Source organism: Crocuta crocuta, unplaced genomic scaffold (genome assembly GCF_008692635.1).
Source record: "Crocuta crocuta isolate KB4526 unplaced genomic scaffold, BGI_CrCroc_1.0 scaffold36, whole genome shotgun sequence".
NCBI classification, from domain to species: domain Eukaryota; kingdom Metazoa; phylum Chordata; class Mammalia; order Carnivora; family Hyaenidae; genus Crocuta; species Crocuta crocuta.
The window spans coordinates 15,162,004-15,179,017 of NW_027532203.1; positions in this window are offsets into that span (position 1 = coordinate 15,162,004).

A 17,014-nucleotide genomic window follows, 5' to 3' on the forward strand; every position below is an offset into this window, starting at 1 on the left:
GTTAGAAACGAACCTATTGTACGTCAGACGAATATATTACATGTTAACTGCTAGAGACCGTGGGAGTCTGAGCTAAGGCTAGAGTGTAATTTTCTGGGCATGTGGTAAAGACAAAACTTCTAGGAAAAATCTCTTGGGAGGGCACAAACCAAAGTAGCTTCAGGGGGCTGAGTGTTGAACACAGCTGGGAATAGAATGCCTTCCTAGGGTGCCGGGTTGGGTGGTGAGTGGTAGGGCTTTACCTGGACATTAATGGGTTTCTAGCTCTTAATCACTTCCAGGCTTATGAATCTGAAATTGAGACTTCCTCTGGCCCACCTAGTAGCTTCGTATTCCAAAAAATAGAATTTTTAAGCAGCTCTGTCAGAGTTCAACATCCTTCTGCCTTCCTATGAGAAGCTGTTGCGTTGTCTCCTAACCATTATCACACTACTTGTGAGGCTGAGTGTCAGGATGCATACGAATCACAAGTTACTTGGAGAAACCTTGTCTGCTACTCCAGTTCATTGTCGTAAGGAGATGACTTGTTCATTTTAATGTATTAAAATAGCCAATGTTCTTAACTTGCTAGGCTAGTCTGACATGATGAATGCTGGATCCAGTCATGCCCTGTAATGTATTATACATGATGGAAATAATTATCCATTGTCCACAGCATTTATGAGTGGGAGGGAAATATTAAAGCCCTTGATTGACTGATTATGCCTGTTGCTTTAGTGGCCTAGTTGGAAGATCCTGTTGGAATGAGCCCTTTAAGTATGTAAACTAACCTGGAGGTATAGTTTCAGTTAAGAACTTAATGTATTCGTGTATTATCTAAGAAAGCCCTTCCTCCTGAGTTCTCGTCTTGCTCTTTGCCTGTCTGATCTCCAACTGGAGGCTCTTCTGTCGTGTGAATTATTTTTTGGAGTTTTTTAGTCCTTGGCAAAGGGCACTTCCTATTAACAAGGGCACACCTGTTTTCAGATGACTATATACCTCACCTTTGAGAAATTGCTTTCTTTGTGGTGAAGCTTTTTCTGGGTGGGAAAAGAAAATTAGTCTGTGCCAGACACTTTGAGGGTGATGTCAAGGTGAGTCAGCCTCACCTACTCTCCCGGAAAGCTGGAGCTGATCCATGGGTGATCTTGTCACAAACGGCATATATGTGACAAATCTACGGTCTTGCGGGTGGGAGACCTGGCTGAATTTGTCCCAGAAAGACCCGCGAACGTGTGCAACTATGGGTAGTACAATTTGATAGATAATTGCGGAAAATAGTCTGACTTTGAAGTAAAGGATCTCTCAGGCTAAATAATGAAACTTTTTAAGAATAACTCTGTATAGGAGGGTTATTCTGAATGGAAAAACTTAGATAAGTATTTTTCAGTATGTTGCTTTGACTTTTTTTTTTTAGCCAGCAGAGTGACTAGGAAATTGCCAGAAACCAGCAATTGGTTGACTGAAACCAGCATCCTCAAATAACTTTTTGATCTTTAATGGATAGGTGGTGTCAGAAGTGGATGTTGGGGTGTTGCTAGCTTACCGGTGAAGCCACCCTGTGTGTTACTAGTGGCTTTGTCCTGTCCTTTATGCATCGGGTAGTGTGGGTTTCTCCCAAGTATCTGGAAGACCTCCGGAGCCTCCTGCTTCCTCTACCCACTGTTGGAGGCACTAACGATGCCTCTTTAGGATCCCAGATGCCATTTCAAAAAAGCAGTGATGGTAGAGACGTGTTAGCGGATGCTGGTAGTGCTCCTTTGTTGGCTGTGGACTCTTCTGAACACTGGTGCTTGCTCACTCCTGAGGGTGCCTAGGTTTCTGTCAAAGGTTCCTGGTGCCTGAGAATGCTCCCCCTCCCACCCCGACCTAGGGGTGGTCCTTCAACCAGCTGGAGTGTAATCACTGTAGTTTCCAATCCCCCAGCCTTCGGAATGGCACTGCCCAAGGTGCTGGCCCATACTCTTCCAGAGCTGTGCAGGTTGAGCCAAAGTTCACTGCGTGAACTTCACGGAGTATCCCACCCCTGCTGGCCTTCTTTCCCTCCCCTCCTCTTCCCTGGGAGCGCTGCCTAATGCATCACCTGAACCGGAATTCTCACTTCAGGATCTGATCGTGGGAACGCTGCAGCTTGGCTGCGTCCATGGGGGAGAAACTCCAGGGCTCTAGCTCCTCAGGGTCCTGTGAAGCTGAGCTGTCCATGGAGGCCCTTAGCAGCTCCTGCCTCCGTCCTTGCCTGACCCTTTGCGTCGCCTTCTGCTACTGGTCGTCCCTAGCTCCCACTCTTTCCTGTCTGCTCCCCTTCCTCAGATGGGCCTGTAAACGCAGTGGGCTCTTGTCAGCTCTGCTGTGAGCATCAAAGTTCCGGAGTTCGCATGCAAACTGTTCCCCAGGGCACCTGGCATGCACTGGTACGCAGGGCAGTGAGCGAGCTTGCCCTGCCCCACCTCCCCTGTCCCTGGTTCTTGTCGTGTGTCCTCTTCCCAGTTAGATGGAGTGCCTGGAGAGCACAGGCCATAGCAAATGTGGTTTTGGCACCTCCAGTGTTCAGCACTGTGCATTATACTTAAGAGCTGAATTGAGAGCTTGTCCCCTGGATCCCCACCCCCACCGAGGTCCCTTTGCCCCCAGTTCTGCTGGAACTTCTATGTAGCCCTTTGCTGACCCCAACTCTCCCCACTCCGGTCTCTTGGGGAAGCTGAGATTCTAGCTGCTAGTCTCTTCCAGTTTTCTTTTGGTAAATCGGCTCCTGATATTTCCCTTCGTTAGCTGCAGGATAGCTACCCTTCAGAAGGCTTTGACAGCCCCATGTCTGGTTGCAAGTCTATATTACTGTACTTTAATAGAGCTGGCTTTCACTTGTGACTTGGAGGGCTTAAGGCACCTCTGTGGAAACTAAATCTACTAAGGTCTGGCAAGGGCTTTTTGTTCTGTATTTTCTGTGGTAATAGCTATAAACTATACTGCTTACAACCTTTAAGTTCAAATACAGCTTTCTGTAAGTGATAGTATATTTCATTATACATAACTTTCAAGGTAAACCTAGATCAGTTGAAACAGTTGACCCATTATTTTAGATTCCCACAAAACACATTAAAAAGCCACCCACTTAAAAGTGATCAAAGGGAGGTACTGGGGTGGCTCGGTTGGTTAAGCTTCCAATGTCTGCTCAGGTCATGATCCCAGGGGTTTGAGCCCTGTGTTGGGCTCTGTCCTGCCAGCTCAGAGCCTGGAGCCTGCTTAGGATTCTGTGTCTCCTCTCTGTCCCTCCCCTGCTCATCCTTTCCCCCTTTCAAAAAGGGAAACGGGTGTTCTGATGGACTTGTCTGCACAAACATCTTGCATTGTTACCAGGCAATAAAACTTAAAGGCACAAGGTTAAGATCGCACTACCCTGTGTTTGGAAGCGGAGCAGACAGACCCTGTTAGAGGCCTTTTGCGGAAGCTGTGGGCAGGTGGGTTGCAGTTGTGGGGAGAGCAGCAGCTTGTGACTCGGCCTTGAATGAATGACTAGAAAAGGCGTAGTGACTGGAAAGAGGGTGTTATTAGGGGACCATGGGAGAGTGATTGGAAGCATGGGGGCGAGGATGAGTGAGACTGATCTTGGGGGTCATAGCTGTAGCTTAACTCCTGATCACAAAATAATTCTAGACTTCTGGAAAAGTTGCAAAAAATAGCATGGAGTTTGTATTTTTCCCAGATTCCTCTAATGTTAACATCTCCCATAAGCACAGTTCAGATGCAGTATACATTGGTCTATGAACCTTATTGGAAGTTCATCAGTTTTCCACTAATGACCTTTCTCTGGACCAGAGTCCTTGGTAGGCTTCCACGTTGCCCTGAGCATTGTAGTGCCCCTTCTTTCCAGTTAGGGACCATTCCTCAGTTTCTTCCTTCACAACCTGGGCAGTTTGAGTATTGGTCTGTTGTAGAATGACCTTCAGTTTGGGCAACGCTGATGTATTCTCCTGCTTACATGGGGTTTGAGTTTTTGCTAAGAATCCATCTGAAGTGATGGGGCTTAGTACAGCATTTCAGGAGATTTGTTGTATCTGCAGTTCCCGTTTCTGATGGTATCACTTTGATTCCTTGGTTAAAGTGATGTCTATCAGTTTCCTTTTATTGAGGGGGATTTACATACTAAGATGTGGGTGCTTGGTATGCCTGTCTTGTTTTTTAGCGACTTTGGGATTATTGAACCTAGATTTCAACAACTGTTTATGTGAACAAGGGCAGGAAAAGAATCAGATATAACCTTGAAGTTTCCAGCTTGAGGTTGGACAGAAAGGATGGGGACAAGGTATACTTTTTTTTTTTGACCTGTTGAGTTTAGAGTGATAAACCTTCTTTTTTTTTTTTTTTTGGTAACATGAGACCCCATGAAAGGGGGGAGGAAGAGAGAGGGAGACACAGAATTGAAAGTAGGCTCCAAGCTGTCGGCACAGAGCCTGATGCCGGGCTTGAACTTAGGAACTAAGATAGAGCAAGACCGTGACCTGAGCCAAAGTTGGATGCTTTACCGAAAGAGCCACCCAGGTACCCATGGGGTAATACATTTAAGTGGAAACTATTTTTATGTCTGAGAATCTATGGTCTTAGAGGAGAAATGTTAGGATGTGGGATTTTCTCTAAAGAAATGAAACTCTTGGAGCATTTTAATGAAGATCCGATCATGACCTTGGTGTGGGCAGTCCTGACTTCTGGTTACAAATCTCTGTATGGACGATTCTGAGTATGTGGTTAAGTGTTCAGCTCCAATACCTTAGAACAGGTACATTCTGAGCCTTGACTTCCCTGAAACTGGGATGGTAGCTGTGTCTTAAGACTGTTGGAGGATCACTTGCTCTAACATGGGAAGTGACTGTGTCCTGCAGGGTCTGGCACATGGTATGGGCTTAGCAGTCCCCCTTCAGTCCCAGTGCTGGGGGGTGGCCTCTTCTCTTCAGCCTCCCTTGCTGTGCTACAGGGGCACTGATCGTGAGGGGACCCAGTGAGGGATGAAGGGAAGAATTGTTACAAAGAAGTCTAAGCCGTAGACAACTCAGGCTTGGGAATAAAAGGTTCCACTCTCCCACCGCCCCCTGGGGAAGGAGCAAGAGTGGTTTGAAAGAAGTTCTCAATTTAAGCTGTGCTTTCTGGCCTTTTATTAGTTTATAAAGGAAATTAAAAGGCACTTTTCACAATGCCCTTTTTTCTGTGAATACAAATGATTATGGAAACCATTCCTACAATGCAGGAGAGGCAAAGGCTCTGTTAACCCCATGCTCAGAAATAGCTGCTGTGACCTATAGTTTCCGGACCTGCGTCATTTCCCTGGGGGAGCTACTGAGCACTTGCCGTGAGGCTGGCCCAGATGGAGAGGAGCCGGAAGTGGAAAGCCTCGATCAGATGTCTAAGACCGTACAAGAGATGAATGTAAAATAACCTCTTAAGTTGACTAAATGTTGACATAACCTGGATGTATTGGGCTTCAAGTATTTGGCCTATTTTTAATGTGGCTACTAGACAACTAAATATTAGTGTGTAGTCTGCTTTATGTTGCTGTTAGGCATCACTGCTTTATTGATGCACAATACAAGATATACTTAAAATGGGATCATGGCCATACATATTACTCCAAATCTTTATCTACAGTGTCCCCCTCCCTCCCCCTACCCCGTAGCATATAGAGGTAACTTTATCATTTAATGGCTGTATAATACAGCATATTATGGATTTACCATAATGTTTACTATTCCGATTTTGATGAACGTTGAATTGTTAAAAATTCTTTTGGTGTGGTGAAAAAGTTGCAGAACATTCTTGAAGCCTCTTTCAAGTATCTACTTAGGATCCATTCCTAAATGTAGAATTGCCTGTGTGCATGGTTAGCCTTCCTCAAGGTTACCAGAAGCTTTCAGAAAAGAATGGATCTATTTCTTCACCCCTCCCCAGCACTGGCCATTGTTGTGCTTTTTCTTTTTTTTTTTTTTTTTTTTTTTAATTTTTAACCCATTNCTCCACACTATCTGCACAGAGCCCGATGCGGGTCTCGATCTAATGAACTTGAGCTGAAACCAGGAGTCAGATGCTTAACTGACTGAGCCACCCCGGGGCCACCATTGTCACTCTTTTAAAACTTATACCACAGGGGCGCCTGGGGGGCTCAGTCGGTTGGGCGTCCAACTTTGGCTCGGGTCATGATCTCCCAGTTCGAGGGTTCGATCCCCGCGTCGGGCTCTGTGCTGACAGCTCAGAGCCTGGAGCCTGCTTCAGGTTCTGTGTCTCTCTCCTCCTTTCTCTGCCCCTCCCCTGCTCACGCTGTGTCTCTCAAAAAAAAATTTACACCACCTGTTTCATTTTTGACTGAAAGCTAATTTTCACTGGAGGGTTGAGCATCTTCTTAGTATGCTCATGTGTAGTTTTCCTTATATTAAATATTTTGATACTAAAGTGTAGAAATAAGGTATGGAAACCAGAATATTCAGGATAAAATACACTTTTAAAAAGGGCACATTGGCATTTTCTCTACTTAGAGCTTGCGCATTTCTGAGCTCTACAATTGGTGGGGAGGAACTAGGATAGTTAACTTAATGGAAGCATAATTAACATTGGAGTAGAGGATGTGGAGAGAAAGGAACCCTCTTGCACTACTGGTGAAGCCACTATGGAAAACCTGTGGAGGTGTCTCAAAATATTAAAAAGAGAATTACCATAGGATTCCATCATCCCAATGCTGGGCATTTTCCTAAAGAAAAGACATTAATTCAGAGTCCTATAATTTATGGAGTCCTTTTTGAGCCATGTTTTATAATAACTCGTTTTATTTCCACTTAAAGTTAACACCTAGTGTATAGGTTTCAGGATTCATCACTTACATAGAACACTCAGTGCTTATCCCAAAAGGTGTCCTCCTTAATGTCCATCCCCCCAACCTGTCTCTGCTCCAACCCTGTTCTCTGTATTTGAGTTCTTATGGTTTGCCTCCCGGTTTTTATCATAATCTTTCTTCCCTTCCCCTATGTTCATCTGTTTCTTAAATCCCACATAGCTGTGAAATCATGTGGCGTGTTTTTCTGACTTCTTTAACTTAGTGTAATGCACTCTAATTCTGTTCACTTGTTGCAAAGGGCAAGATCTCCTTTTTGATAACTGGGTAATCCATTGTGTATACACACACACACACACACACACACACACACACCATCTCTATGCATTCATCAGTCAATGGACATTTGGGCTCTTTCCATAACTTGGCTATTGATGATTGTGCTGTAAACATTGGGGTGCATATCCTTCGAATCAGCATTTTTGTATCCTTTGGATAAATACCAGTAGTGCAATTGCTGGGTCGTAGGGTAGTTCTATTTTTAATTTTGAGGAACCTCCTTTCTGTTTTCTAGAGTGGTTACACCAGTTTGCATTCCCACCAACAGTGCAAAAGGGTTCCCCTTTCTCCACATCCTTGCCAATATCTGCTGTTTTGAGTTCATTTTAGCCATTCTGACAGGTGTGAGGTATCACATTGTGGTTTTGATTTGTATTTGATGGTGAGTGATCATCTTTTCATGTCTGTTAGCCATCTGTATGTCTTTGGAAAATTGTGTATTCATGTCTTGCCCACTTATTCACTAGATTATTTTTTGGGAGTGGAGTTTAAGATTTTTGAAACCTTTTATCCAGTAGGTCATTTGCAAATATCGTCTCCCATATACAACACACAAATTCAACATGGATGAACAAGCCAGGTTATTAGTGCTGTGTATCAGCTTCCTAGTAACTGCACCCCATGACAAGTGAAGGAGCTGGGCTTATGTGACCTGCCCGAAGCTGTACTCCTCCTAGGTAGTGGAATATGACCCCACTAGCAGTGTCTGGTCAAGGACTGGCTTCTGCCAACTCAGCTCTACTGCCTTCCATGAGGTTTTGTTTCCTTGATGGTGGATCTGCAGCCTCTGTACAGAAGAGTCTGGCACGTGGAGGGTGCTTTCTACCTAGCACTGTCCTGCTGGACCCCCCCCCCCCACCTTGTGGCAGAGCATCCCCTGGATCCAAAAGGGTAGTCTCTGAGTACAGAAAGGGGGCAGATGATCCGATTCTATAGTTCTTTCTTTTAGATGCTTTGTGCTTTTCGTCCTTACTACTCTCTCCTCCACCCCATGCACGTCTCGGTGCTTCTTCACACTGTCCCAAATGTAGGCAAGATCCTCACTGGCTTTCCTTAGCCCTGGTGGGCTCCCAGGGAGCTTCACAGTCTCCAGAGTTAAATGGAACAAAAGATGTGTGATATTTAAGCAGCATAAAACTGGGCTGCAACTGTAACCATTTCTAGTCTGCTCCTTTCCAGGCTCTTGTGCGGCCCCGTCCCCCTGCCCCCAGTTGCATAGGGGGAGCATGTTCTTACCTACCATGCTTGGTGTATACCGAGCTTTCTATTCTAAGGAGTGGATAGCCAGGCATGGCATTCTGGGAAGCCCTTTCTTGCCTACTCCTTTAGTCCAAGGTCTTCTGGGTTAGGAGCATGCCCTGCTCACTGCCTGTTGGCTGGGCAGATACTTGCAAACTGAGCTTGCTCTTAACTCTCAGATCGTCTACTTGGCCATCTCGGACAACATCTCTCCTCCAGCATCTGAGGAGAGCACCTTACAGAAGCATAACCAGGACCTGGACCGTTTGTACCATAACTGTAGGTGCTTGTCGGGCTTTGTCAAAGCCCTTCAGAAGCCACCTCGGGGGCAGGGCGGGGGGAGGAGGTGTTTTAGGTTGCACATGAGGAGGGAGGTCCTTGTGTTGTCTGGATCCTGGCGTGGATGACCACTGGGAGTATATTGCCAATTTGCTCGGGGAATGATCGGGCTTCTAGATTGGAGCTCCACGTTAATGGCTAATAATGGTACTCTTCATGTTTATTCCACTAGCTCATAAATGACTGCCCTCCTAGGAGTAATTCCGATATTGACCTGGGCCCTGTAGGTTTTTCCCTTTTGCTGAAGTTTGGGGAAGGAATGAAGAGCCTTATCCAGAAAAGTTAGTTTTTCTCAGAGCTTCTGTCATTATAAAATTCAAATGTGTTGTGATGTGAAATCCTTAACAAGAACATCCAGATGCTTTCTGCACAGAGTTCAAAGACTTCCCTTATTATATCCTATGTACCAAATTCAGGTCCTCTGGCTTAGAGACTGATACATAAAACCTACTGGGCAGAAGTTCACTTCCATATATGTATTCTGACCCAGGTGCTGGTCCTCTGCAGGGAAAATGAAAAGGTAAACTGCACTGGTAAAATGTGCTTAATACTCAGCTATCTACTTGGTGTGCCCTAGCCATTCACTTGGGATTTGTCTCTTGGTAACTGGCCACCAGACCCCAGTACAGTCTTGCCACTGATATGATGCATGTTTGGAATGTACTACTTCATTTATATGTGGCTAGTATCCTTTAAGATCCTTAAGAAAAGAATATATCCAGAAGGACCCCACTTCTATGAATTTCTGAAATTAGCAAAATGGACCATGTTGAAGGATATGCAGATGAGGAAAAACCATGGTAATCTGGGAGGATGGGGTGGGGGAACTGGAGTGGGAAGGTCAGCAGTCTGCCAGACTGGGTGGTGAGTTTGCAGGTATTTGTTACTGTGTTCCATCAATTACATGTCCTGATGTTTCTACTAAAAACAGGATGAGTTAAAGTCAAATTCTATAAACCTTTGAGAACACTAATTTTGGATTCCTTTTCTTCTACATGTGCAATTGATGGTTGAGTGTATATATTTGCAAGATTGCTCTCATTCAAGATGTAGGTTGAATCTTCTGCTCCCATCCCTCCGTTCCTATGGTGCGATTTTTGCATACTGTGGAAAATCAGTTAGTGCTATTGAACTGGTTTAAAGCCTGCCTATACTCTGTTCCTGTTTCCAGGCCATGTTTCTTTGAGGAAAGGCTCCCCCCCCCCACCAAAAGGAGCCACCTCTACCGAAACATTCCCCCTGTCATTTTGGTATGGCTCTTGGCTTGGGATACAGGGAAAGGCTCCTCTGTTTCCTCTAGCACTTGCCTGAACCTAGGAGTGTGGAGCCCATCAGGAGATAATTAAATGCTGTTTTTGTTTTTTTACTACTGTGCCCAAAAGCTTAGCACAAGGTGTGAATGTGGAATAACATCTGTGGGTATGAACGCTAATATGAAATTGCCTTGTTTTTTTGAATATCCTAATCTGTGCACAATTTTGTTAACTTTTTGCCTTTCTGAAGGTGGGTCCTTTACGTTAAAAGCATAATCTTTTTGTTGCCAGTTACCTCCTTTAACCGTCTCAGGCAGATATCTGTAAGTCCTGAGTGGGGGCAAGAATGGGGGCAAATACTTCTCCCCATTCTTGATATGAGGTTAAACAAAGCAGGCAGCCTTCAGAAGAGCTTTGAGTCCTGGAAGAAAAAATACATGGAGTTCGAGTTGTCTCGTCTCCCACAGAAACCGTGATCCTTCGTTTTTATCTGAAGACGAATCCTCCCTTAGATTGTTCACTGGCTTAGTGAACACTGGCCCAAGTGTTCTGGGCACCTTCTACTTGCCAGGATAGATGTCCCAGCCTGTACCAGGTAGAGAAGAGCCCATCCCTGCAAAGTGATCTTTTGACCTTGTGTTCTTCCAGTCCAGTGACTTAGCATATGAATAATCTTTAAGAAGGTATTCGTACATTGAAAGAAGATAAATTATCTTCTCAGGTTTAATCATTCCCTATTTGTCTACACTTGCTAATGAAGATTAATGTTTATTTATAAATGAGGAAAATGAAGGTTTCCTCCGCCAGAAACTAGTGTTTCTTTGCTGTTGAGCTGTTTGCTCTTATCACTTTACCATGTGAATATGTGTGGGGACCTGGATAACAAGCCGCATGCCCTTGAAATGTGACTGACTTGATGACCAACATGGCAGATTCTATATATTTGAATGGATGCTGTTTCCTACAGGATGGCCTCTTTGGCAGAGTTACCAGGATGCCAGAGCTCCTTGATCCACCTTTTGAAATTAGCTTCAGATAGGATGTGTTCTTTTTCCTTTGTATGGTGGTAATCTCTGTGCCCAGGAGATAGGCCTTTCTGGAGATTGGCAAGAGTTGTTCAAAGAGCCAGGTTGGTTAAGGTAGTTGTTCACTGGCCTGCATTTCTGTTCTAGCCTGAGTGACTTGCAGGTACTGACGCCAGTTTTGTGTGGTTTCCAGTTAGCTGTCCTCCTCAGGAGTTAAACTTTGAATGATCTCCCTGATGGATTGGTGTAGAGCCACCGCAACTGTCAGGAAAAGACTGATTTGAATGTAGCCATTCTGGTCTGCTTGATTAAAAATCTAAAGGTTCACTGAGTTTTACAGTTATACTGACGTAGTCTCAAATGTATGTAGATGTGACCACTTTAGGGCATATAACTGCTTCAATGTTATGACAAGTATAATAGCATTAATCTTCATTGGTCATCAAATGGAAAGCTCATTCCACCTAATTTCGTTACATGTTCTTTGGAGCTGCTTTCCCCTAGCTCTGCATCTGGCAGGATGTTGGCCACTCAACATAAGAAAGGAAGGCCTAGCGGCATGATTTATAACAGTCAAGATTGAAGCAAGCCAGTGGCCATCGTGGATGAATGGAGGAGTGAAATGTGTTATACCCATACAATGAAGTAGTTTTAAGCTTTGAAAGAAATTCTGATCATGCTAGATCCTGGATGAACCTTGAGGACATTACCAATCACAAATACCAGATGAGTCTACTTCTGAGGTACCTACAGGAGTCCAATTTAGAGACCAAGTAGAATAGGGATTGCAGGAGGGCGGGGACCATCAAGATCAGAGGTTTCACTGGTACAGAACTGGAGTTTTGCTAGATGAGAAGTTCTGGGGATTCATGATGGGTATGGTTGTATGCCAGCGTGAATGTACTTAAGGCTATTGAATTTACACTTAAAAATCGTGAAGATGGTAAATGTTATGTGCATTATACCACACATAAACTGGGGGCAACGAGTAGAACAGGGAAAATAGAAGTTAATAGCATAACCTTTGGATTGGAGAGACTTGGGTTTGAGCACTGGTTCCCCACTTACCAGCTGTATGATCTGCCGGCTCAACCTGAGCTCAGCCTCTAGGCTTCTGCTACCTGTAAAATGGTTGAGAAGCTAGGACCACCCTCAGATGTTGGCTGGTGATCTAAAAGAACCTTTTGTATCCTCTCCTAGGAGTTTCTAGAAGGTCTTGTCTTCTGGGAAGCTACACTTCAGTGCAGGGCAACATAAGGGTGAAGTGTAAGGGCTTATTAGGGTGTTAGGGGTGCTGAGTCTTTAGCTCTAGTTCCTCTGTGTGGGGCAGGCAGACTTGGATTGGGTCTTAAACTAGCAAAGCACCAGCACTGGAGAGGCTCTAGGGCTATGTATGTGTCATCTCTTTCAGGTGTGGGGAGGGAATGAAAGGAGTCTGACGGCCACCTATCCTCTCAACCTTAAAGAACCAGACCCAAATGTTGTGTAGCTTAGGACTGTGGGGCTTTGCCCCAGATTGTACTGAGAAGAGCATCCCACCACCACCACCACCACCACCACCATTAGTAGGATGCCTGTGTCTATTTTTAGCCCTTTCTGACACTTAGTATATTTGGCTATTGTGGTTGCAAGGATATTTCAAGATGTTGGCTCTGTTCTTCCAAAACCAGGCTTAGTTGGTCTGAACATCCTGCCTTATATGCCAGCATAGTATTAGGGGGGCAGAAAGATGCCCATGACCTTTGAGGCTTTAGGGACCAGTGGCATTTCCTTCCATGCTGATCCCATCAACATGATGCCATTACTCTTGGCTCTTTTTTTTTCCTCCTGTCTTCTCCCTTTTGCCTTAGGTTAAGCCCCCCTTGCTGAATTTCCTGTTCCAGTTTAGATTGGCTGTAATATCTATAGTAGATTGGCGGTGGTTATGGTCCCTGGTGACAAAAGTTCTAAAGCTTTCATAGAAATTTGCCCTTTGATTGGCTATTCCTAGGCAGGTACACATGGTCCAGGGAGCTTTGGCTCCCTAGATCCAAGGAACTCTTAAGATGGTGGTCACTGGAAACCATATGCTTCCCTCAGTACTAAAGCCATAGTTTCCTCACTTGGGTGTAACCGATCTGGAGAGCTAGTGAAAAATCGAAGTGCTGCATCTCGCCCCTTTAGAATGGGATTTGGGAGATTAGGCCTGTGCTTAGCTTTCTTGCTAGATTAGTTACCTATGGTACTTACATCTTTGAGTTTCTAGTCTCCATACCAATTCTTGCCTTGGATTCTGATGGTGGCTTCCACATCTAACCTATCAAACCTTAAAAATCATGCTGGGACTTAACACCTATATTAGAAGTGGTTCAGTAATCCTGGTTTTCTTGGATTTCATCTGTCTACTGAATGTTTGAAGGGCCTCACTCTTCTGTAGTTTACTTCTTCCTTTGCTTCACATTCCTTAACCTTCATAAAGGCTCCAGGGATCACCTATTGTTGGTATCCATGAAATCTGATTGGCCGTGTGAAACAAAACCCCGCTCAGCAGTCTGTTGGGGTTATGCAAGACTCCACCAGGTAGAGCCTTCTTCCTGGATGGGGCAGAAGCTCTGGGTGTCTGTCTGAACTGTGCCCAGGTTAGGGTGTGAACCATCTATGAACTTGGAATCCATCTAAATGCTGGCCAGAGAAGGATGTGTCCGGAGTGGTAAAGAAGCCCAGTAGCCTTGGAACTGTAGCCTATATCCAGAATGATGTAGCTCAGAGTCAGCCAAATCCCTGGTGAGGCCATGACTGTTCTCCACTTTATCTCCCTCAGGAAGTCTGCTCTTAATGTTGGAACTTAAAATGAAGCCTTCTGGGTCTTGTGCTCTGAGCATGTCCTTGCTGAGCTAGTCTATACATCTCAAGTTGTCTTCTGTTCAATGCTTGTCCAAGGAGCCTTTCTTAAGAAATGGTAATTTTTCACATGTGCTAGTTCACTGTGGTAAACAGTGGTTCATAGTTGAGCTCATTCACAGCACCAAGCTAGGGAAGTTGGTAGTTTTCAGTCCTACTTGAACCGTGTTCTACAGGTGGAAAGCTGCATTGATCCTGCTTCATGCCAGATTGGGCCATAAGCTCTGTGGTGAGTCTGAAACCCTATTTTGGTGGAGATGGCAGTTTTCAGCTCGCTGTGCCAGCATTGCCCAGGCACATCCCTGACGTTTTCCACTCTTGGTCTCTGTGGGTTGGGCAGTGTTGTATAACCGATGCAAATATTTAAGAACCTTTATCCAGCACAGTGCTCAGCATAAAGGTGCATAAAAGCTAGTCTTCCTGAAAAGCTAATGATTGAAGTCAACAGAATAAGTGCTGATAAAAAAGGCATCTTAAGACCATAGGAGTGGTGGGTGGGGTTCCTGCTCCAGGGGAGGCTGAGGTTCTGGGGTGTTCCTGCCTGTGCTGAAGGTTTGAGAGGAAGTCTCCCCTCTTGCTCCTGGTCAGTCCCTCAGTGTGCCCCTCTGTCTCCAGCCAGTGAGGGTTGGGGAGACTTTGTGCCCTTGTCTAGACCATCCACTTCACTGGGTAGGGATGAAGATCCCTCTCCTCACCTGTGCTTCCAGCCCCCAGAATGGTTTCCTCAGCTGAGCTGTTGAGAAGGGCTGCTTTTCTCTCCAGCCTTGGGGATTCTAAGCCTGGGGGGTGGGACAACTTGAGTGCATAGGGCGGGATGGGGCTGATGTCTTGTGGGCATAGCCCTTTAAGATCAACCTCAAATAAGGACCTAAAATAATGACTCCTAGAAGTTCCCATGCCATTTGAGGGGGAAGGCCAAGATGGGAGAATATAAAACCTAAACAATGGCTATACGCAACTATAAGAGCTTATTTACTGTGCCCTTTTAAAAAGTTCCTCTACAAAAACAGCTGTTTCTCTAGAGCACAAATATGGTAATGCCCAAGGTATGGAAATACATTTGCATGAATCTTTTCAGGGATATCTCCAATGTACCAGGCTGTGGCTTTAATCTGTGTAGTCCTTTGTTGAAGTTTATTTTGAGAATGAAGTTAATTTAGCATCAACTTTGCTTTTTTTTGTAAACTGGCATTGTTTCCATAAAACTAGGATTCCCAAGATTGACATTACTGTTTTACTGTTTCTACTTTGTTTTAAAGGAGTCCTATGAAATTATCAAAGCTCAGTGTTCATAATCTCCCTTAAAAGTAACCCTTGTTATCCTAAATAAACATGGACTGTGGTTCATCTGCTGCTGCACTAACAGGACTGGAAGTGGCTTGAGATACAACCAGGGATGCACCTGCAAGAAGCCTGTGCCATTGACTTTCACCTGGGATGATAAATGACAAGCATACAGTGGTATTCCAGGTATAAAAATTGTTGCTGCCTTTAGAAAAGGATAGTGCTATTGATTTTATGTCCTATAGTAAGATTGCTAACATGTTAACCTCCTCATGATCTCTATTGCATCAAGACCATGATTTGCAAAAATGAGACTTCAAAATGGAAGTTTTGCAAAGTTTTTCAGGTGAGTTCTGCCCAGCGACACTCTGGCCATTGTGAAGTGTGGGCCTGGACAGCGGTACGGCTGTGGAGGGGGAGGTTGAATTTGAAGACCCATAGAAACAGATGGCTCTTTCAGATAATTAATGATCCTACTGTCCCACAGCTTTGGTAAACCTGGCTTCTAGATGGATGCACTTACATGTCGGGAATGCATCCAGGTGTGCTGTTAAAAAGTAATCCCTGGAAACCAACCAACCAAAAAACCCCCATAAAAATCTTAGTTATGCGAGTGATCACTCTGCTTAGGATATGTCCCTTGGTGAGGGTGGATGGAAGGAGGGCATCTGTTAGGCAGTTTGCAGCCTCTTGAAAAGGGAGAGCCACTGTGATGGACAGTGTAAAGGATTTTCAGGGGTAATTCTGGTGCTGCATGACTTTTGTTTTATCGATTCAGGATTGACTCTCTTCCCCTCCAAGGATGGGACTCCATTCAGGTATGCTCTAATATTGATGACCTACTCAAGGGGATCTCTGTAAATGGAGCTCATGCAGAGGTAGACGCCTCGAAACTATAGTGTTTGAGGAACAGCTGGGGGATTGCGTCTTATGGGCTGGAGAAAAGGAGCTATTATCTCCAAATACTGCAGGGCTCTGCCTCTCTTCTGAGTTTTTCCAAAGATCAGAGTGGTCAACAATGGGTGTTTGCTCATGGAGGCATATTTAGCTTGGGGTTACAGGAGTGCCTGGCCTGTGAGACCACACCCCCTACCTCAAGTAGCGGGTATGTTCTGCCATGTGAAGGAATGAAACCCTCCTCTCTGTAGGTGTCAGAGCAGCCTGGGCACCACCAGCAAGGATGACGTAGGGGAGTGCCTTAGAAGGATGCTTTGACCCCTATGCCCTAAACTACTTGCCCACCTGAAAGTTAGCTAGAAATGACTATAGGGAAGGGGAAAAAATGAGGGAGGTGAAGAGGAACTTCAAATAGAGAAAGAAGAAATCCTATTTTTGTGAGTTTCTACTTATCTGTGAAAGTATGCTAAAAGAAATTGACCTATGGATTTTGTTTCTCATAAATAGGTTTCCACCTCAGTTGAAATCTAAGGTCTTTCAGGAGGAAGGCATGATAGGTTGCAAGTTTGGATGCAGACAGGAAAGGGATTAGGAAGGAGACCGTTGGAAGGGCTGTCAAGGAAGAGGAGAGGGACAGCACCGAGGGAGGCAGGCATGGTGTGGGCTTTGCTGCTGGGCTGGGGTGGAGCTCTGTGGACCCTCCAGCACAGAATGTTGCTCGGTTCAGCCCTAGAAAAAAGGCTGCTGCAGTGAAGTGAGATCAAATCCCCTGAGCTGGCTGGGGTGTGGTTTGTGTGGTGGTGGTTCTTTGTTTTTGTTGGTCTTAAGATGTCCATTCCTCATAATGCTCTAGAAGCTGAACTTAGCTCTACATCAAGCATCTAACTGGTGACAGATCCAAGATGGGCTGATGTCCTGGTGTGGCTGGCTGCTTTCTGTTCCACCCCCCCCCCCCCCCCCCCCCCCCCCCC